The following is a 22,172-nucleotide window of genomic DNA, read 5'->3' on the forward strand; positions in this document are numbered from 1 at the left end:
CCTTAGTCTATGCACAATTGGAAATATTTTATGATCCAGGCACTTTTTCTTCTTAGTGATGCACAGAAAGTCTAGAAATCCTCGATTCAGACTTGGTCTGCAGTCTGCCACACTCTGAATTTATAGTAAGAGGAAATACATAAACCTCATGCCCTGCTGTGCCTGCTCTCCTCTTCTCACTGGAAGAGACAAATGATGAGGCTGGAGTCCAATTTCTATGATCTTTAGCCTTTCTGTTGACAACCAGCTGAGACAGCCAACTAGCAAGAACCATGCCCTTACATTTAGTTGTGTGATCTTTAATAAAGAAGGCCTGGAGATTTATCAACTCTGTGAAATATTTCTTTTCCTACTACCCTAGACATATCCGGCCCCTGATAAAACCTCTGTAGGGTTACAAATACTGAAACATGGATATTTCTGAGAAATTCCATATTCAAGACTTCTGCTTTCTGTTTTGAACACAACAGACATAAAAGGGTGCTTATGGACATCTTGGTCACTTGTCCAGATCATATTTCTAGTAAGTGAAAGAGATGAGATTTATACCCACATCTGGCTAACTACAGGTATATTATCCCAAACATTAGCCCATGCCACAAGTTCTACAACCACAGGGAACGACCATTTCAAAAAGATGAAAGAGGCATTTGAAAAATAGGGTGAGAATATCATAGCATTTAAAAGGGGACACTTTTAAGAGTGCTACACTGAAACAAAAGGTATAAACTGGTACTGTCTGAGCAATCCAGACTGTGATCACTTTACAGGACAATGCGAGTTTCCGATGCCTGTCACCTCTCTTGACCACACACTAACAAAAATCTCTACTTCATATTGTGTTTCCTTCTTTAGCATGATTGTACACAAATTACTGGTGAGTCTACTATATCTTAAACAATCATTTTGCCTCAGATTAAATTTCTTTTTCTTACGATCATCACTCCCTTCCGATTCCTATGCCATTACCTTAGGGAACTCTTCTCTCCTCCAATCATTCATTTATTCGATAAAACACGTAGCGAACACTTTCTGTTTACAAGTCACTATGATACAATTGCAGGGGCCTCTGGAGAGCAAGAGGTAGGGCTTCCTCTAAAGGCAATTCTCCCGAGCAGAGGAGATAAACCACATGCGAACCACTTCAACATCATCAACCATGAACAATCACACGCAGGGGTACTGTAGGATATGCAAACATTTATCAGACAGAAGCACTAGGCAGAGTCTAGCAGACTTAAAATGCGTACAAAAAACCCCTACAATACAAAGTAAACAGTGATAAAAAGAGTCAGAGAGGAACAGATAAGTGTTAGTGAAGATTAGCAAAAGAAAGAGATTACTCCAGCCAAGGCAATCAAAGAAGACTAAACATAAAAGGTAGAGTTTAACTGAGCAAGAACTGGTCTGGAAATTTAGAATTGAGGGAGAAAGAAAGTGTAGGGCAAAGAGACTCAGTGGAGAATAATACTCAAAGATAGGGAAAGCATGAAACATACATAGGAATAGTTTATAAATAATTCAGTTTGGTCCAGCGCAGGGTATTAGGAAAAGAACTATAGGAGATTTTGTTGGAAAGTATGAAGTATTAGGATCAGAATACGGCAAGGCTTTGAATAGCAGGCTAAGGAATTGGGGTTTAATTTAAATAGCAAATAGGGAACCACTGAAGGATTCCGATTAGAGGACTGATATGATCATCAGGTTGTGCCTTATGGAGATCATTGCTCCAGGCATGTATTGGATGGATTGCCACTAAATTCTGTCTTGAAATCATTTTGGCTCCGGAGTCTGTCATCACAATAATTGTTATCCTCCTAGCTTTGTGTCATCCCTAAATTTGATCAGCATGCCACCTAGGTCCACATCCAAGTCATTAATAAAAGTAATTAATAATTCTGCATGAATCCTTGTCAACGGAGAGCAACTAGATATTTTACTGCAGATTCAGGGCACAGTAATTTCAGCCCCAAATATTCAGCTAAGCTAAAGCACTCTAGCCTCCCAAATTGCTTTTGGCTGTTAAAAAAAAAAAAAGCAAAAACCTCACACCTCTAGATTTTCCCAATTTGCCTGTTTATAAGCCGCTGCTGCTGAATCTCTAAAGTAACACTTAGAAGATGTTCTAATTAGTGTGATTGAGGGCCTTAATTGATATTCCCATGAGTAACTGGATTATGTAGGAGGCAGCAAAGAGTCAGGTCATCCAGGTAAGGCTAATATAAAGATAACCTGTGTGCAAACACGAATCCAGGGCCAGTCCTGCCTGTGATGAATTAGAATAAAGCAGACTAAAAAGAAAATGAATATGCAGGCTGATTTTGACAGACTAAAGGTACCAAGGTTAGTGAGAGGTGATTGGCTGGTCTAAAACCTCTTGGAGAAAAGTGGTTCATTTAACATTGTCTTGCATCCTGCCTCAGAATTTTATTATTGTGACTAGTAATACACTTCTGGTTCTTGTTTTTTTGGAGGGGAAGGGGCTGGGTATTTTCAGAGAAGGAGAAGCTCAAAGGAACCTGCCTAATAATGCACGGTTTCTCACGGTCTGAATTACAACCTAGCTTTAAATTATTGTGATGGGGTTTAGGAGACTCTACCCTTGCTTCAGATGATTGGAACCCACACATAATAAATTTCCAGTCAGCTTTTCCCACATTATCCATTTTACTTGCTATATGATCATTTTCATACTTCCCCTTTTAGGTATTGGTAGTTCTTTCATATTTCATAGCTGTTTCCCAGTATAACAACTTAGATGCTTTTATCTTCTAGCAAAATGTTTCAAATACGGACTTAGTTCTAAGTAATCAACAAAAATGGTAATGATGATTGTTAGTATGTGCTTAACATCTACCCCTGCATATAAACCCTTCCCTTGTCTGCATTCTGTAGGCTTAATAAGCTTCAGTATCTCTTTAGCTCTGAGCCAGCCCTGACTACTGGATTCTCTCACTGGGCCAGCAGGTGACAGGCTGAAACTAGATTTGCTGCCCCAAAGCTGGTGTTATCTCTGAATTACCATTGGTTCAGCCTTCCTTCTGAACAGCAGCATTTTACCAGGCCACAGGACTAGATTTCTCCCTCATTCCCCTGATTCCACATACAGCTCCACACTCAGATAACCGCCACTCTTGGAAGCCCACCAGCCTGGGCTGGTGGGCCTTGGACCTTCAACTTGGTGTTCATCAGCACTCTTTACCAGGAGCCTGCATTTTGTCCTCTGTAAGGTTTTGCTCCAAGCTGGAAAATCCTCTGGTAACCATGAAGCTGCTATCAACTGCTTTATTCCTGGTTGATGAGACAATCTTTGCTATGACCTGCCCAGTGAAGACTTGGCCATTAACACCAAGGCACAAACACTAGACGATCATCCCTATGCCAGGTCAGCCTTGCAGCCAAATCACTTCCTTGAGTCCTAACCCCATCCAGATCCTTCCTTTTCCCTTCTCTAACTTACTGATAAAGTTTGAGCAGGTCTTGCATCTATGCCCACCTAAGATATGACAGACAAGCCTTTGAAAGACATAGGACAAGTTATTATTAATTATCCCATTTTACAGAAAAGGAGATAGCATTTATTATGAAATCAGAGTTATTTTCCCCATCAATCTTTTATGTAATTTACAGTCTTTTGAACCATAAGAGGATGGTTGTGCAGAATATTTCAGAAACTAATATTTATTAGTAAACAAAAATTTCAGTAAAGTGACATGGAAGGCTCTGATTCCGGGTAAAATGAAGTAAGCATACTCTACCCTGTCTTTCTCAATGAATGCAGCTATAAACCTAGGCAGAACGCATGCAGCAACTATTTGAAGACTCTAAAAAGTAAATAATAGAACACTATTTCCAAGTATACATAGGATATTCACCAGGATAGGCCGTATCCTGCACCACAAATCAAACCTTAACAAATTTAACATAACTGAAAGCATATCCTCTAATCATAGAATTCAATCAGAAATCAATGGAAGACAAATAGTAGGAAAATTTCCAACACATAGAAATTAAGGAATGTAATTCCAAATAATCCATGGGTCAAAGAGGAAATCTCAAGGGAAATTAGAAAATATTTTGAGGTGAACAAAAATGAAAATATAAAATACCAAAATGTGTTAAAGCAGTTAAAGCAGTGCTTAGAGGACAACTGGTAGCATTAAAGGCTTACATTAGAAGAGAAGAAAGATCTCAACTCAACAACCTAATCTTTCATTTTAAGAATCTAGAAAAAGAAGAGAAAAATAAACCAAGCAGTAAAATCAAGGAAATAATGAAGAGTCGTGATCAAAGAATTCAGAAAAATAAAAAGTACAGAAAAAAATAATGAAATCAAATTTGATTCTTTGAAAAGAACAACAAAATTGCTAAACCTCTAGCCAGGTGAACCAAGAAGAGAAAAAAAGACACAAATCACTAATATCAGAAATAAAAGAGGGTACATCACTACTGATCATGCAGGGATTAAAATGGTAATAAGGCAATACTAAAAACTCTAAGCACATAAATTCCACAATTTAGATGAAATGTACTGATATCTTGAAAACCAAACTACCAAAGCTCACCCAAAATGAAAGAGACAATCTGAATAGTCCTATAATTACTAAAAGATATTGAATTTGCAGTTAGAAACCTTCCAAGCTTTGGTTTCACTGGTGAATCCTATCAAACATTTAAGAATAAACAATATCAATTCTACATAATCCTTTCCAGAAAATAGAAGAGAACAAAAGAGTTACCAATTCATTTTATGACACAACATTGATTCCCAAACCTGCCACAGACAGCACAAGAAAACAAATCTATAGATATCCCACAACCAAGCAGAGTTTATCCCAGACTTATCCCAGACTGGGTTCAGTATTTGAAAAGTCTAATGAAGAAAAACCACATAGTCATATCAAATGATGCAGGAAGAGCATCTGACAGAATTCATCATCCATTCATGATAAAAATTCTCAGCAAACTAGGAATAGAAGGGAACTTCCTCTAACCAATAAAAAGCATCTACAAAAAAACTACAGCTAACATTACATCTTATGTTGAAAGACTGAACGCTTTTTCACTAAATCAGAAGCAAGGCAACGATATTCATTCTTAGTACTATTCAACATCACAACGGAAGTCCTAACTTGTGCCGTAAGGCTATTCACAGATGACATAATTTCCAACATAGAAAGTCCAATGGAATCTATTAAAAAAAAACAGAGCTAAATAAGTAAGGTCAACAGACAAAAATTAAACATAATACTATATACTAGTAATGAACAATGGGAAACAAAAATTTCAAAAATGATTGGTTATAATAACTAAAAAAAATGAGATGTCTAATTAAACATGTATAAGATCTGTATGCTGAAATTTACAAAATATTAATAAAAGAAACCAAAGAAGACCTAAGTAAATGGAAATATGCAGTTGGAAGAATGGTCCTAGGCCCTAAATCTCTGGAACCTGTTATGTTACCCTACTTAGCAAAAGGAATTTTACAAATATGATTAAGATTATAGACTTTAAAATAGGGAGATTATACTGGATTATCCAGATGGGCTCAATCTAATAATATGAGTCCTTAAAAACAGAGGACTTTCTCTGGTTAAAGTCAAAGAAATGCAGCAGAAGGATAAGCCAAAGAAATTGGAAGGCAGAAAAAAACTCGATAGGCCTTTGATGTTTAAAGATAAATGTAGCAACATGTCAAGAAATGCAGGCTGCCTTAAAGAGCTGAGAGAGACTCCCAGCTGACAGCCAGTAAGGAAATGAGAACCTCAGGCCCACAACCACAGGAAGAGAAATTCTGCCAACAACCCTGGAAGTGTGTTCTTCCCCAAAGCCTCTAGAAACGAATGCAGGCTTGCTGACTCTTCGATTTTAGCCTTGTAAGACTCCAAACAGAGAACCAGCTAAGCCACACTGAACCTGGAATTCTGACTCACAGAAACTGTGACATAACAAACAAATGTTGTTTTAAGACTAAGTTTCTAGTAATTTATTACAGTGGTAATAGAAAACAATACAAAAGACATATCCTATTCGTGGATCAAAAGATTCCACATAGAAAAGATGTCAACCTCCCCCAAATTAATTAACAAATGTAATGAAATTCCAATCACAAATCCAAGGTTTGTTTATAGATATAGACCAGCTGATTCTAAAATTTACATGGCAAGAGAAACGCCTTAAATACTGAAAACCATTTTTTTTTTTAAAGATTGGCACTTGGGCTAACAACTGTTGCCAATCTTCCTTTTTTTTTTTTTTAAGAATTGGCACCTGGGCTAACAACTGTTGCCAATCTTTTTTTTTTTTTTTTCTGCTTTATCTCCCTAAACCCCCTCCTTGTACACAGTTGTATATCTTAGTTGCAGGTCCTTCTAGTTGTGGGATGTGGAATGCCACCTCAACGTGGCCTGACAAGTGATGCCATGTCCGCGCCCAGGATCCAAACCCTGGGCCGCCACAGCGGAGCACCCGAACTTAATCACTTGGCCACGGAGCCGGCCCCTGAAAACCATTTTCAAAAAGAAGAATAAGGTTATAGGAATCACGCTACAAACAATCCAATTTTTAAATGTCAAAAGTCTTAAAGAGACACTTTGCCAAAAAGGATATTGAGAAGGCAAAACGATGTTCAACATAATTAGCCATAAGTGAAATAAAAATTAAAACCACAAAATTAGATACTACTATACATCTTTCAGAATAACTAAAGAAACACTGACAACAGCAAGTGCTGAAGAGAATACAGGGCAAATGGAACTCTCCTGCTGGGACTACAAATTGGTACAGCCTCTGGAAAACAATTTGCCAGTTTCTTATAAGTTACACTTACCATAGGATCTAGCAATCCCCCTCCTAGGTATTTACCCAAGAGAAATGGAAACTTACATTCACACAAAAACCTGTACATGAATGTTTACAGCAGCTCTATTATTAATTGCCAAAAACTAGAAACAACTCAAATATCCTTGAACAGGCAAATGGATAAACAAACGCTGGTACATCCAAAAAAGAGACTATTTTTCAGCAATACAAAACAAGGAGCTATTGACAACAATTTGGATGAATCTCAAAGGTATCATGCTAAGTGACAAAAGCCAGTCTCAACAGGTTACCAACTATCCAACTCCATTTAAATGACATCCCTGAAAGGACAGTGAACAGATCAGGGGCTAGAGGTAATAGGAGGGAGCGACTGTAAAGGCACAGCACAAGAGAGTCATCTGGGAGAGAGAACAGTTCTGTATCCTGATTGGGGCCGTGATAAAATGAGTCTATACATCAGTTTTTATTCATAGAGCTGTACTTCAAAAAAAGTCAATTTTATTGTATGTTAATTAGAAATGTATTTTTTAAAGTGGCATGATTTTTCTTTTTTTAAGAGCTCCACAAATGATTTGTGAACCCTTTTAGACAGTTTAAACAAATGAAAGCTGTTTTAACCTAAATATGGTTTCTATTTTCAAAATTTACTTTGAAAATAACACAGCCCTGTCGTTAAGTACGGAATGTTCCAGGAAAGTCTAGCCGTAGAGGTACATAGAGAGATCAATGAACTGTCCCAGCTTTCAGCATATCAAGCCAGTGTTGCTAATCTCGATACAACAGCAGAGTCAAAGTTCACACTAGAAAACATTAGCACACTCCTCTTAGATATAGCCTTCCCCTTTCTTACCAAATAGCTTCAAAGTGCTTGGAACTCTGAGAGGACATTTATAACATAATATAAGAGAGAACTACAACTAGGTTTTCAGTGACATAAGGTGAAAGAGAACCTTAAAAAGAGCACTGAACTTGGAGTTCTAAGTGTGACTGTTTGAGAGACAGCCTGAGAGAAGAGGAGAGGAATATTCGCAGCAACCACTCAGATAGCATTATAATCTGGTCACTGTCTTGATGACTAATTTAAGACTGACATGCTAGGCATCCATGGGCACTTCTTAAGAGGACGAGAAGAGAGTTCCATTGTACCGTTTCCCTAGTGGGTGAAGAATTTGCTGATTAAGTATTCTGTATTTAGAGACACTGAGGCAGGAGTTATGCATGGGGTGATAGAAACTAATAGCTACCTCATCAGTTTGTTGGGAAAAGTCTACTTGATAATACCTGTAGAGTGATTAGCACTGTGCTGGAACATAAATGGCTCTCAGAAAGTGCCGGTTATCATTAGCTCTTATTAAATGAGATGAAATATGTGAAACACTTCAGAAACCAAGGAACAGGAGATGAACGTGAGTTACCATTAATATTATTTACAAAAAAGAGCTCAAGTGACTTAGTTCAAGTTGAACGTCGACCATTGGACAAAACTTGCCATGTTCTACTCTTTCTAGGTACTAGGTCCAAGATCAGTGCTATTTCCCCAAATATTTCAGAGAAGATAGTTGCAGTTGTAAGTCCAGCCTCTGTAACTTACAGAAAAGCCAAGACTGTTACAAGATGCTCTATGATGAAACCTGAGCTTGGAGAAACCATGGGCCAGGATTCTCTAGTCCTGGAATCCCTCATGTCTTAATGAAAGTAAAAACCTCTGCCCTGACCATCTCATAGCATTGTGGTAGAGGATCAAATGACGTCACATGCGGAAAGAGACTTCTAATTATAAAGTGCTATACTAACATAATGTGATATGACACTGGCTTTTATTATGAAATAAGCTGGACTTTTTTATTTAGTTTAAATTTGAAAGAATCCAAAGGGATGGAGATCTCAAAGCCAAAAAGGAAATATGTTCTAAATTGCTTAATTCAAATCAGAACGTGGATTACCCCTGGTGACATTAACAGGGAGGGGCAAGAGTGAGCCTTCTGAAGCGGGATAATGTTCTATTCCTTAGTCAGGTGATGGTTACATGATGATGCATTTGTAAAAATTCATCAATTTGTATACTTAATATTTATGCACTTTACTGTTAATATGTTCACACTTCTGTAAATTATGAAAAAACGTGTGCTTGACTGAAGTTAAGGGTGGTTTAAAACAACAGGGAGAGGTTAGAGAAAGGTATAGGATAACACTGTAACCTTTTAAATCAAGAAAGCAGCTTAAAATCCAACACAGAAAGTGACAGGGAGTCATCTCGGGAAGCTTCAAGGCTGGGAGGACAATATTTATGATAAATATACCTAACATTCCTTCTAATTCACTCAACAAATATTTATCAAGCTCTAGACACAGTCTGAGGGAGGAGGCAGGAAGGAAAACGCTCCTGTCCTCGTGCAGCTTGCAGTCCTAAGGCATATAAACACCCAGAGCACAGTGCTGCTGCAGAGACATTCCACAGCCTGTGAGAGGATAGAGAGGGAGCAGCTCGCCGGGGAAATGCGATGTCATCTGAAGTTCAAGTAGGGAATTAAGCAAAATTATAACCGCCACAGACACAAAACAATCACATCACCTTGCAGACTAAGATTGTCACCTCCAGGTTAGAAAATTCATTACTTTTCACAGCATAGAAAAGCTTCTGAGCCATCTGAGGTTTTCTCCCCTTAAATTTCATATAACTACATCGCCACTAATAACCTCTCTAATTCAAAGGGATGGTCTGAAGATCACGATCCTGTCCGTGCAGCTCTCAAGAGAAAGACATCACCTACACATGGTTAGAAAGGCCACAAGTAAGAAAAACGTGGCCAAGGTTTCATAGATTTCTCCATAAAGACTGTACGCTCCAGCTTCTAAGTCTACAGAATCGAATTTTGCTCAAATCAAAAAGTATTTATTGAGCCCCGATTTCATACACTATAATAGAAACTGTGCAGTATACAGAAAAAAAACACACAGTTCTTATAATCATAGATCTCATAGTTTGGGAGCAAAGTCAGACTTATAAACACAAAATAAACAGAAAGGAAAAAAGTAGCAAAAAGAACAAGTAAATGGTCAAGAATAATACAAACACACCAAAATGCATGGTGTAAGCTATCATATCCCATAGTGAGCATTCTGCCAAAGGACTATACGGCCAAATGATTTTGAAAAGTGACATGCCACATATCTCTTCACATGAGCATTTTAAAGGCTTGAGTACTCTACCAAGTAAATACTGGTTGACTCTTTCAACACAGCACTTACCAAAGTTATTTGACTATGAACCCCTTCTGAATGCATTATACCTCTTAGGGTTCCATCAGAAAGACTGACAGAAGACAGGGAAAGCTCTAATTAGAGAAAGGAGAGCCCAAGCCCTAATTCCTCAATCCATAACATGCAGATGCTTTTCAAAATCACCTAACTCCCCTTGAAACTAAACTGGCTACTAGAGAAAGGAAATGAATCCGAACTTTCCCGCAGCCTCACCTTCCCTCTGCAGCCTTTCCTGGTGCTCTCTTATCTTGCGTCTGGCTAGAAGTAAACTAAGCCTTTTCTAAAAACTCTGGGCAGGTATCTGCACCTCCCTTAGAGCCATGAGAAATTTCTGTCCTGATCTGTTTTATTCAGCTTTTTTCTCTTTTCATCTCTCTTTTTGAACTAGGACTCCAAGTTTGTGTCCACAGTATATAGTCCACTGCTGTTACACAATAAACACATATAAATACAAGCAGCTGCTGAGTAGTAGAAAGAACATCTTCCTAGGACACAGTCAACCTCTGTTCTAGTTTGCTGTTGGTCACTTTTTAACTGTGTGCCCTTGGATAATTTGCTTAACCCCTGTGGACCCTGATATCCTTATCAATAAAACAGGATAACAAATATTTCCTTCATAGGCTGCTCTAAGGATCAAATTAGACAACATTTTATGAAAAGCTTCATAAATGGTGAAGTGTGATACAAATATGACTATTGATACTTTTATTTTACACACGTGTTCACATGCACACTAGATTCTTTAGCAAGGCTGCAGGCCATCCAGAGGATGCAGTCCCCTCCAGGAGTGGGTCTAAACAGACGTCACTGTGAGCTCTGTGACTCTAGTCAAGATCCACTGCCTAATGGTGAACCTGTCTTCTGAAATTAGACTTGAAGGCATCTAAGCCATCCTTGGTCTCACAACACAGTCAGTTGTCCTTTCACAAGAGCACTTCCTCGTGTCATCTTCCCGCTTCTGGCAGAAAAAAATGATTGGCTTGCTAGAGATCATCCATCGTAGCCTAGAGCTTCACCTGCCCTTGTGTTCAGGGACCTGGAAGCTTCAGTAGCTTCAGCTACACAGAGACCCTGCAGCACCCAGGGGTTCCTCATTCTCAATTACACAGAGAAACAGGATGAGTCCCAGGTCCTAGTCCGGACTCCTGCATTATTTAGCTTATTAGTGACTTTGCTGATGCACTTTAAAGTCCTGGTGCCTCAGTTTCCACTAGTTTTATTAGGAAGAGTTACAGTCAAAAGCTAAATTAGAACTTTCACAGAAGACTCACCGTGTCCCAGACCAACGCTGCGCCAATTGTGAGAAAGCACGGGGGCTCCAGGACAGCCTCCACCTTCAGGCATTCTGTCTACTGGAGAACGCTGCCCATTTGCCATCCTCCCCATCCCCATCCCCAGTCTTGTCCCTGAAATGCAGAGATAATATTCTAAGTCTTCCTGGGAATCCACAGAAGCCAAAACTAGAGAGCCTTAAAGAAAATATCATCTCTCTGTACCCAAAGTGTTAAAGAAAATCCCCTTATGAACTAACACTGAGGAGGTCTGTGTGAGTCTGTGTCCCTGTTGAGAAAATTCTATGGCTTCTTTCACTGAATTTTGGACACCAGGATCATCCTGACAGATGGCAATGTGTACCCACCAGTCCCATAGTCTGGGATGTGACCTCAGTCCACCGGATCACTCTGGATGGAGAGAAGGGGTCGGGGGCTCCGGCCACTGTTCTTTACATATGCACTTAGCACTTGGTGACCTCACTGCAAATAAAGTAAGAACATGCAACCCCCCCTTTCATCAGAATGAGAATGATCTGAAATTGTATAGTGCTATTATCTACTGATCCATAAACCACTGAAGACTCAAGTGACCCTAATTTTAACAAGTACACCTCACCTTCCCCATACAGCTACTTAGAAAAAACTCCACCCTCACAGAGAGGTGCTCAAGCAGTGCTTAACATGAGGTTTTAAAATGCCTTGACAAGAAAATTGAGCTGGAGGGCAGAACATACAGTAGAAAAAAAAAAAAATGACAGAGTACAACTAGGGCATTCTCTGGCTGCAACATAAGCTTTTCAGGGACATTTTTTCCCATTGCAAAGCTAATAAACAATAACTGAGCACCTACTATGTGAACCCTCTGTGCTAAATGCTAAAGGATGAGAAAGATTTTAACATGCCCTAGGCATCCAGGAACTCACAACCTAGTACAGCTCTCCAGCACACGTGTTGCTAATTACAACCTTGTACTTAAAAGCCTATTCTTTTAGTGAAATGTTCCAGCCCTGGCTCTGCCACTTAGTGACTGCAGAACATTGAGTGAGTCACTTAATCCACCTGTGCCTGAGTTTCCTCAACTGTAAAATGGGGAGAAGAATAGGACCTACTTCATATGTTTGTTGACAGAATTAGATGAGTTAACATACATAAAATGCCTAAATGAATATTTGCTATTATTATTTCTTTAACTGTACCAAGTAGTTTAGCTGTGTTTGCTCAGGCTATTGTTAAGTATACAAATCAGTCCAGGCAACAAGCTCCAAGGAAGGAATTACTTGCATTTTACTGGGGGGAAGGGGTTAAGGCGGGGAGACCCCTTGAATGGCATTACAGCTGGACACTGAAGACAGGCAAGGCTCTGAAATGCAGCCATGCATAGGGCAAAATTAAAACAAAACAAGCTCTACTTTTTACCACTGAGCAGAGAACAAGAAGGAAAACTTGTTGAAAAACTCTAATTAGACAAATATTATCTCGCAGTTAGGAAGTCCCTAAAACCATGGACTAGGAACAGCGATTAGAAATAGGAATTTTATTCTGCACATCATTTCTAGGGCATCCACTCCATGGAGCCGCTAATCCCATCAATGCATGGTTACCACCTTCTGGCCTAGGTAGCAGCACTAGTGATTATAGGAGTTAACAGGACATTACCCAAGCAATGGGGCCATAAAAAGTATGTTCGATTATGCCGACAATGCCAGTTCAAGAATGGATGGCTTTCTCATTAGCACAAAAAATATTTTTAAAACACTTTGCCACTCACAAAGTTTTTTTCACATACACATATTCATTTAAACCTTTGAAGACTGTCAGGAGTCTGATATTTACTATCAATCCCATTTTACAGAAAAAGTAGTGATTTCCCCAAAGTTCCACAGATAATAAATGGTGAAACCAGTGCAAACTCAGATATCTTCTTTCTTTCTTTCTTTTTTTTCTTTGCAGGGAAAGATTTGCCCTGAACTAACATCTTGTTGCCATACTTTGTCTTTTTTTTCCTCCCCAAAGCCCCAGTGTATGGTTATTTATCCTAGTTGTAAGTCCTTCTAGTTCCACATGAGCCACTGCCACAGCATGGCAAGTGACAAGACAGGTGGTGTGGGTCTGCAACCAGGAAACAAACCTGGGCAGCTGAAGCAGTGACAGCACTAAACTTTCACCACTAGGCCATCAGGGCTGGCTCATCGAACTCAGATAGATATCTTGACCCCAAATCTCATGATCTTTCTGCTGTATGCTCTCTCTCTGCTCTGGTTGTGACTACTTTAAACGTTTGTGTTAGAGACACGGGGCCACAGAAATGCTATTTTCTACTGGGGTCTGAATGTCTATCTTCTGCTTAGCAAACTGTCTCAGCATTCGTCATGTTCTAAAGAAAATCCCATGTTGCTTCATGCCATTGATCTGTAGCTGTCTCCAACAGAAGGACCTGAATGCCTGCTGTGGCCCTGGGAATTTTAAATAAGAAGTCAATGAGAGATGCTGGTAAGTGGATCTGTAATTGTCTAGGGGCGGATAAAACCTTGGTGGAATAATAATCATATCAATATGCTGGCTACATGAATGATCCTGCAGTGAATTACAACAGGGTACTTCAACTCCGAAGCCTAGGGTGGCACATCTGCATAATTAATCTCACTCTGCAATAACCCGGCAGGGTCAGCAAGATTGGCATTCTGCAGCCAAAATTAATGTCTTATTATTTCAGTCCCCTTTGGTGTTTCTTCAGATTCCGGAAAATAATATCAGATGTAGCAGCTCTGTTGACAGAGAGACAGGGTTTTAAAGGGTCACCAAGTTACAAAAAAAATCCTCACATAAATCCTGGTAGGTAGACAGAGGATAAATTCAATACATAGTCCTAAAACATCTACTAAATTTAAGGCTCTTGATATTTTTTTAATTTTATTCTTGGATTAACTTAGATCCTCCAAAGACCACATATTGATCCATATTGTCCAGCTTGGGCTTCTACAGAATCATTTTAAGAAATTACATTTTGGTACTGTGTCCTCATTTTAGAGAAACATTAGGTTATTAATATTAGGTGAAAATTAGGTTCAAAAGTTATCTTTTTCTACAGAACTTCTCAGGGCCTTTAGAATGCTAATGCACACTGTGAGTCTAAATTACTTAGGAATCACTTACAGGGCTCCTCAAACTTAATTGACTTTAGGAATCCTTGTTTAAAATATCTCCGAGCATTAGGATTCTTGGCACAGTTTAGAAATGCTGACCGAAGTTCTTTCAGGAAAAAAAAAGGGGTTTCATCTGTAGAAGGAACCCGGCAATAGACCAAGACCAAGTGATGAGAAATTCCTGTAAATTCTCTCATGGGGTGTATTAGAAAAGCTCGTAGGGGGAAAAGGGCCATGAATTCTTAATTGGGGAAAAAAGTGGGAAATTCAAAGCAATTTTCTAATTTCCTAAGGTATCCCTATGGCAAGCTGATGGAGAAACAATCGCATAATGACTAGCTAAAATGAGAGATAAGACGTGCTGGTGGATTTAAGTATGGTAATGCTTTGCTCGGCCAGTATAGCTAACTGGAGTTGATTATGATTTCACTTCTTCTAGCATTTTGGATGCTTAAACTCTGCTGCCAAATCAGAACATAAGATACCATAGAGAAAGAGTCAGAAAACAGAGGGCTCTCTAATTTCTCCAATTATCTAAGGAGTCAGCATACATAAGGAGACCTGGCAAATAACCCTTTCACCTCTGTGACCCTAATATATGATAGAAAAATTAAAAGTGCTATTATTTTTAATTGGTCTGCCCTTCTCTGAAAAAGAGAAAGAGGAGAAAATGCATGTATTCATTAGGGTGACCTGAAAACCAGTAGTTTTTTGTATGTAAATATTCTTTCTATCCACTGATGCTTGAAAAGCAGACCGAAATCTTGTTCTTGAAAGGAGAAATATTTACTAGATCACAAACAAGAAGGCTGTAAAAGCCTTAGGTAAGTTTTGGGTGCCATGAGGACACCTGTAAGGGCTGACTGATGACAAGGACCAAATCAATGTTCCTACACAGCACATCTTAATTCTATTTCCTTGATGTCCTTCAAATGACATTCTGGATCCTCCAGGGTCTGGCAGAAAAACTCCTCTATCCAACGCTTTTCTGTACCACTCCTCATATAACCTGGACTCTGGCCATACGTACACATACAGATGGTACCATAAATCACCCCTGTGTCTTCTTTCCCTTTTATTCATCCCTTCTGCCTAGAATGCCATGCATCCCCTCTTCACATGTACAAACACTGCCCATCCTTCAAGATCTATTTTCAAATCCATTTCCTTCATGAAACCTCCCCGCTTCTCTTAGCCAGATGTAATTTATCCCTTCTCCCTACAACTTTCCCTATGGTCACAGTAACGTAATTCTTTACCTTGTACTACAATTATGTGTGTATGTCTTCTCTCTTGGATCCCTTGAGAACTGGTCCACCTCTGATGAATGTCTGTCTCGTAGGGCCTAGCACGAAGCCTGGCATATGGAAAGTGCTTAGTACTGTGTGCTGAATGACTGCGGTCTTCTGAAGAGAGTGATCCTATAGCCTGTTTCTCAGTCTAGGAAAATACTATAACTCTTTCATTTGTTTTCCACACTTCGGGTCTCTCAACACTCATTTCTTTCTCCAGATCATCTTTAGGGAGGTGTTTTCTCACTAAATTCTGTTAGACAATTTACAAGAATACCCAGGGACTGTCATCTGTTTTGTCAGTGTAAGACTTGGTTATGCTTTATAATACATACATTTGCGTTTATCCTGTGCATGATGACACTGAACAAGAGCGATCCCCAGTGAGCTCCTGCCCAAGTGTCCACATAGGGAACTCCTGGGACTAGCCCTGGAATATTGTTTAATTTGAATTCACAGTGTCTCATTCAACATTATTGTAGCTCATTATTCTTTGGCCAGGGTGAAACCCCCTGAGCCTGCTGCTGCTGGGCAAAAAGAAAATTCCCTTCTTCCTAACTGTCATGTTCCAGTGGCTGGCTGTATTTCTAACTGCCATTCCTAACCCCTCAGAAGCTCTGAGGAGGCATCCAGACTTAGAAAGGAAGAGCTGATGTGAGGATGTAACAGACATCCCCTTGGCCCCGTCCCATCACTCCCCAAACCCTACACTCTGGAGTTTTTAAACCTGAAGCATGACATGGATGAGGAGAGAGGGGTGTGGTCCAGAGAAAGCAGAGGAAAGTAGAGAGTGGAGAGGTTACAATCCAAGCCAGGAGCACGTCTGGAGAGGAGAGGACTCTACGAAATTTAACCTGGAGAACAATATCTGTTCATTCATTCAATAAATACTCTCCAAATCCCTACTGTACGCTAGCTACCTTACTCAACTCAAATAACTCATGCTTTAACAGTATACACAGTGCTTCTTTCCATGTCCTGTTTTATTTGACATTCACAACACTTCTTCAGGAAAGAATATAATTTTCCTGTTTTACAGATGAAGAAATTAGGTGCAAAAGGGCGAACTGTCTTACTCAAGATATCATAGCAATCAAATAGCAGAGCTTGGTTTTAAATAAGGTTCTCTGATTGCAGCAGATGATCTGCCTCGATTCTTTGACATCTTCTCCCCAATGCCCATGGCAGGCTAGAAACCAAACACGTGAAGGAAGCATTCAATATTTAGTTTGCTGTGTTTCACAAAATAACCCAAAAGATCAATTAAGAAAGATAAAGATTCACTGGGGCAAAGGTCATGGAAAACACCAACCTACATTAGTAAAATCTCTGAATTATAAGCAAAAAATATCTCACTGAAAAAGCGGTTTTCATTACGTTGAAAGCAATGGAGTGGCACAAATGAGACGTTTCTGGGAATTGCACAGACTTAGATTATTTATAATTGGTGTAGCATCACTTGTATAAATGAGGGCAACACATTAAAAGGTTTTAAAGTTGTTTTCCGCAGTCAGTTTCCCAAGAAAACACCTTTGTGTTTCAAATCCTGGGCAAACCGACCTTTACTTATCACCTATAGGCAGGATGTTGAAATCTCAAGGGCAGTTTTTAAGAGGTAGGTTAAAATGCTAATGACGGTGGTTGCCAGGGGTTGGGGTAAGGAAGGAATAGGGAGTAAGTGTTTAAAACGTACAGTTTCTGTTGAAGAAGAAGAAGTTCTCGAGATGGATGGTGGCCACAGCTGGTGACACCACAACAAGGTGAACGTACTTAATACCACAGAACTATGCAGTAAAACATGGTTAAAATGGTGAATTTTATGTATATTTTACCACAACAAAAAGTAAAATTTTAAAAAATGATAATGAATTATCAAATCAGATTCCATCACGAAGGTATATAATTTGTTATAGAAGGCCAAAGTCAAACCTCAGCTGAATCTCTGGTTGATCATAAACTCAGAAAAACATTAAGACTTTATATCTGAACTGCATTAGTTAAACATCCTAAAATACGTCCTAGCCTCTGTAAAAACAAATACAAATTAAAAATAAGAGGTTTAATTCTCCTTGTTGAAAACAAAGGAAGAGAGTTCCCCCTACTCCTTTTTGTGAGAGCATTTACTTGAGAAAGTGAGTAACTGTTCCACACTTTCTCCTCTCTTTATACAAATCCTTTTGAAGACTAGATAAATCTCCTGTCAGCTTTGGGACCTAGGAATGTCTTTCTCAAAGATCTGGGGGTCATCTCTTTGCAATGTAAACACCAAGACAGAGGCGCTATCTCCCAGTTTCTGTGGGAGGGCAGGAGCCTAGCTTCCCTGAGGTGCCTTGCTCCAAGTTGCAAAACTACTTCCTGACAGATGCAGCAATCCCGCTTCTGGGTATTTATCCAAAACAACTGAAATCAGAATCTCGAGGAGATACCTTCACTCCCATACTCAATTGCACCACTATTCACAATAGCCAAGATGTGGAGATAACCTAAATGCCCATCCACAGATGAATGGACAAAGAAAATGCGGTATACACATACAACGTAATACTATTCAGCCTTAAAAAAGAAGGACATTCTGCCATATGTGACAACATGGAGAACTCTTGAGGACATTATGCTAAGTGAAATACCCAGTTACAAAAAGACGAATACTTCATGATTCTACTCATATGAGTTAACTAAAATAGTCAAACTCATAGAATCAAAGAGCATAATGGTGGTTGCCAAGGGCTGGGGGGAGAGGGAAATGGGAGTTACTAATCAAGGGGTATAAAGTTTCAGCCAAGAAAGATGAGTCAGATCTAGAGATCTGCTGTACAACATGGTACCTATAGTCAACAATAAAGTACTGTAGACAAAAATTTGTTAAGAGTGCAGATCTTATTTTAAGTATTCTTACCACAGTGAAACACAATTTAAAAAATAAAGATATGAGCGCTTTGCCCTTTGGATAAAGCCAATTAACTAACACAGAAGATCACCCCAATTACCAAGTAGAGTGGGAATGAACTGAGTGTGACAAATGTTGCTACCAAGTCCTTATTTGAGGACAAGTTACTGTTTATCTTGACAACATGTATGCAATGGGCTACTTGGCCATATAAAAGGGTGAGTTTCTTTCTGTTTTTGCAATATCTTAGTGGATTTCCTGTGATACGCCTCACATTCTGGTTTAATGCTTATTCAATAATAAAAGTGTTTTCTTTGTTACCTTTGTGGAGAGGATTTCTGGGTTGAGAGATTTTGTTTTTAATTAAATTTCCCCAGCACCTCCCAAACCTATAACATCTATAATTTTCACTAAAACAAATTTTAAGGGGAAAAAAAAACCAAAACACAGACACACATGAGAGAAAAGACTAATTTTTGTTATTAAAAACTGGCAGGAAAACCAAAAGAAAGGGGCAAATGAACTTCTGGAAGAAAAGGAAAGACAAATTTTAAAATAACAAGTGAGCACTGCTGTCTATGAAAACAAATTACAGTTAATTGCACATCCAGGACAGGAAGAAATTTCCCTACAGACAAGCTTAAGCAAACAGTTTGCAAAATGACTTCCAAAAAGAAAATTTTGTGCCTTTTGAGGCTTTCAGCTCCAAAATGGACATGCTACAACCATTGGTCGACCAAAGACAAACAATGGAAGGATAATAGGGGACAAAGGTAAAAAGAGACCTTGGGAAGGAGGAAGGCAGGGAGGGAGGGAGAGAGAAAAAGAGAGAGAGAGAGAGAATGAGAATATGAACGAGAATAACAGTAATCAGAATTCATGGAAACTAGTTCCTCAGTGCTCTCATACACTTCCTGCCATTTCTGTATATCCAGTACCTCACGGATTTCTCGAAACAAAATCTCTAGGACAATTTTGTTACATGTTTGTCAGTATTTATCCCCTACTACTTTGCATTATGGCTATTCTTGTACAAGTTTCATCTCTTCTACTTCATTATAAGTGTTGTGTCTTAAAGGCTTGACAGCAAAATAAGTTTCGTTTTCTTTTTTATAATTCATTTTTGATTCCATTACAACACCAAATGGAGAGCACAGAACTAGAAAATATCTTCTAATAAACTAATAAACATAAGTAGAAAGAAGTTTTCAAACAATTTCATGATCTTAATAATCTAAAAGAAATGGATGAAACAGGCATTACACATTCAAGATTTGTTTGTAATGACAGGAGAAAAAATAGCAAGTGTCCACTGGGTTTGTTCTTATATAGGGCAAATAAGCGTCTGTTTGGTTATTTATATATTTATGATTTATATTTATAATTATATTATTTATATTTACATTTATTTTATTTTACTTACTATATTGTTATAGTTACTATTTTTGTTTTATCTATTTATTTCTTTTATTTTGTGTATTTATGATGTTTATTTTATTTATTTATATTTATTGTAATTTTACTAAATACACTCAGTATTTTTGTGAAGGATCAGGGACACCATTATACTAAAGTTTTGATTATGGGAATAATGAGCGGAATGAATAAGAAAACTACAAAACAAAGATGTAGAGACTAGAGGAGAAGACAGAAGTGACAGACAATAAGAAAAACAATAATGCCAGGGAAAGTGGGAAAGATGGAGATGTTGGGGGAAAGAATCTGAAGGGGATTCTTTTTCTGTCTATAAGGGAGACAGAAAAAGCCCTTGTGAAATTATGAAGCTTCTCCTTTTCCAAGTTTTCAAAAAGCAAATATAATCAACTAAAACAATGTCATTTTCCTGAGATCAGTTGCACCAAAATCTGATTTTAGACCTTACCCTGACCTTGTGATCAGGCTTCCAATTCTTGAAACAAATACACAATTAGGCCAGTTGTACAGATATTACCTATTAATTATATTACCCTACTAATAAAATACCAACACAAAGTGTTTCCCTGTGCCTTAAATATAATAATACCCCCAAAGCAGAGAAGAGTAGCAAATTTAGATGGAAGGCAAAAGGCATTTATAAGCAGCTATGTTGAGGGCAGTGAGAAAGTTGAGCTATTAAAAGTAAACAAGAAAACTAAATAACCAAAATACAAACAAGCAAAAAACCCACAGGGATCTCAGGGTCTGTGGCCATTTAATGTTAGAGTGAGTCTTACACATTTCAACAGATCCTGAGGACATCATTATGCACAGTAAAACATAATTTATGTTCAAAATCATAGCCATGAATTGTTAATTAAATGTCTAATTTCTCAGGATACTCACTATAAGACAGCTGCGCGGAATGGAACACACTTTAGAAAGACATACTGTTAAAATGGTTACAACAAGATCTTTCACCATAGAAAACCTGAGGAAGCCTTGGGCCAACCAACTCACTTAATAGACAGAAAAACAAAGACATAAAGATAACATGATTGATCCAAAGTCAGTTGGTTGTTGGAACTAAGCAGAGCTATAATCCAGGAACAGTGACTGTTAACGCTACTGGGTTTGTGGCTACCCAACAAATACAAAATTAGTAATTAGGAACTGAAACTTTAACTTTTCATAATGTTCTATGACCTAGAAAGCAGCTATCACTGAGTATTTTCAGAGAGTTGAGGTTTTACCTTAAGAAATACTGTGATCAGAAATGTGAAGGTCAGTGGCCCTGGTGGGGACCTGACAGTTAGTTAGAAGGCATAGTTTTCCTTGGAGAAGGTGGTCCTTCTAAAGCCTACGAGAAAGAAAGGCATTTTGTGTTGGACAGGAACAGAGCTACACAAAAGGGAATTTAAGTCCAACACACTTACCATGGGGAAAATAAATCATATATGTATTAAGAAAATCTCCTTCCTAGCATGTTTTTCTGGTCATCAAACTCTATTGTTTACAATCAAACAACTTTGAGAATCTGGCCTGATTCTTTTTCTAAAGACTCATCATTGCTAAATAAACAGACTAAGCAATGCATTTGAAAGCAAATTGCACAAGGAGGCAGGAGACTTGAGTTCAAGGCTCGGTGTAACTCTGGACAAGGGCCTCGGGGTTGTTATGTGTAAAGAGAGTGAACTGAACATGATGATCTCTAAGCTTCCTCATGGCTATGATTCATGTTTCTAGTCAGGTCTTAGCAAGTAGAAATGAGACCAATAGGGGAAAGATGAATACCCCATAGTATGCAATATAGTTAAAGTTTCACATATTTGCAACAAAGGCTTGTTGCAATAAAGGCTTTCTGAGTCCTATTTAAAATAGAGGACTTATTTTCCTAAGCCCTATCCTCCACTTGGCAGTTTTTATTCTCTCCTCCTTTATCCATCTTGTTATCAAGATGACCTCTAGAAAATCAGTAAGGGCCTTGGAAGTCAAATAATGTTATTTGGGATGCTATTTGGGAGGCCCGAAAAGAGAGGTGACTTTCATGAGTTCAATAGCTCGCTTGTGAAAA

The 22,172-nt window shown here is 38.5% G+C and overlaps 1 protein-coding gene across 3 annotated transcripts in view; it reads right to left on the reverse strand.

Moving 5' to 3' along the window:
• Positions 1-22,172, reverse strand: part of IL1RAP (interleukin 1 receptor accessory protein) — a 127,151-nt gene that overhangs the window by 85,709 nt on the left and 19,270 nt on the right. Inside the window, exon 1 of one of the 3 annotated variants that reach the window (XM_070509204.1) lies at positions 10,300-10,437. The exons of the other annotated variants lie outside the window; for them this stretch is intronic. The gene's annotated coding sequence lies outside the window, so the exon portion shown is untranslated. Of the gene's footprint in view, positions 1-10,299; positions 10,438-22,172 lie in introns of those variants that run through there. 3 annotated transcript variants of the gene reach the window in all.

Source organism: Equus asinus, chromosome 5 (assembly GCF_041296235.1).
Source record: "Equus asinus isolate D_3611 breed Donkey chromosome 5, EquAss-T2T_v2, whole genome shotgun sequence".
Lineage (NCBI taxonomy): Eukaryota > Metazoa > Chordata > Mammalia > Perissodactyla > Equidae > Equus > Equus asinus.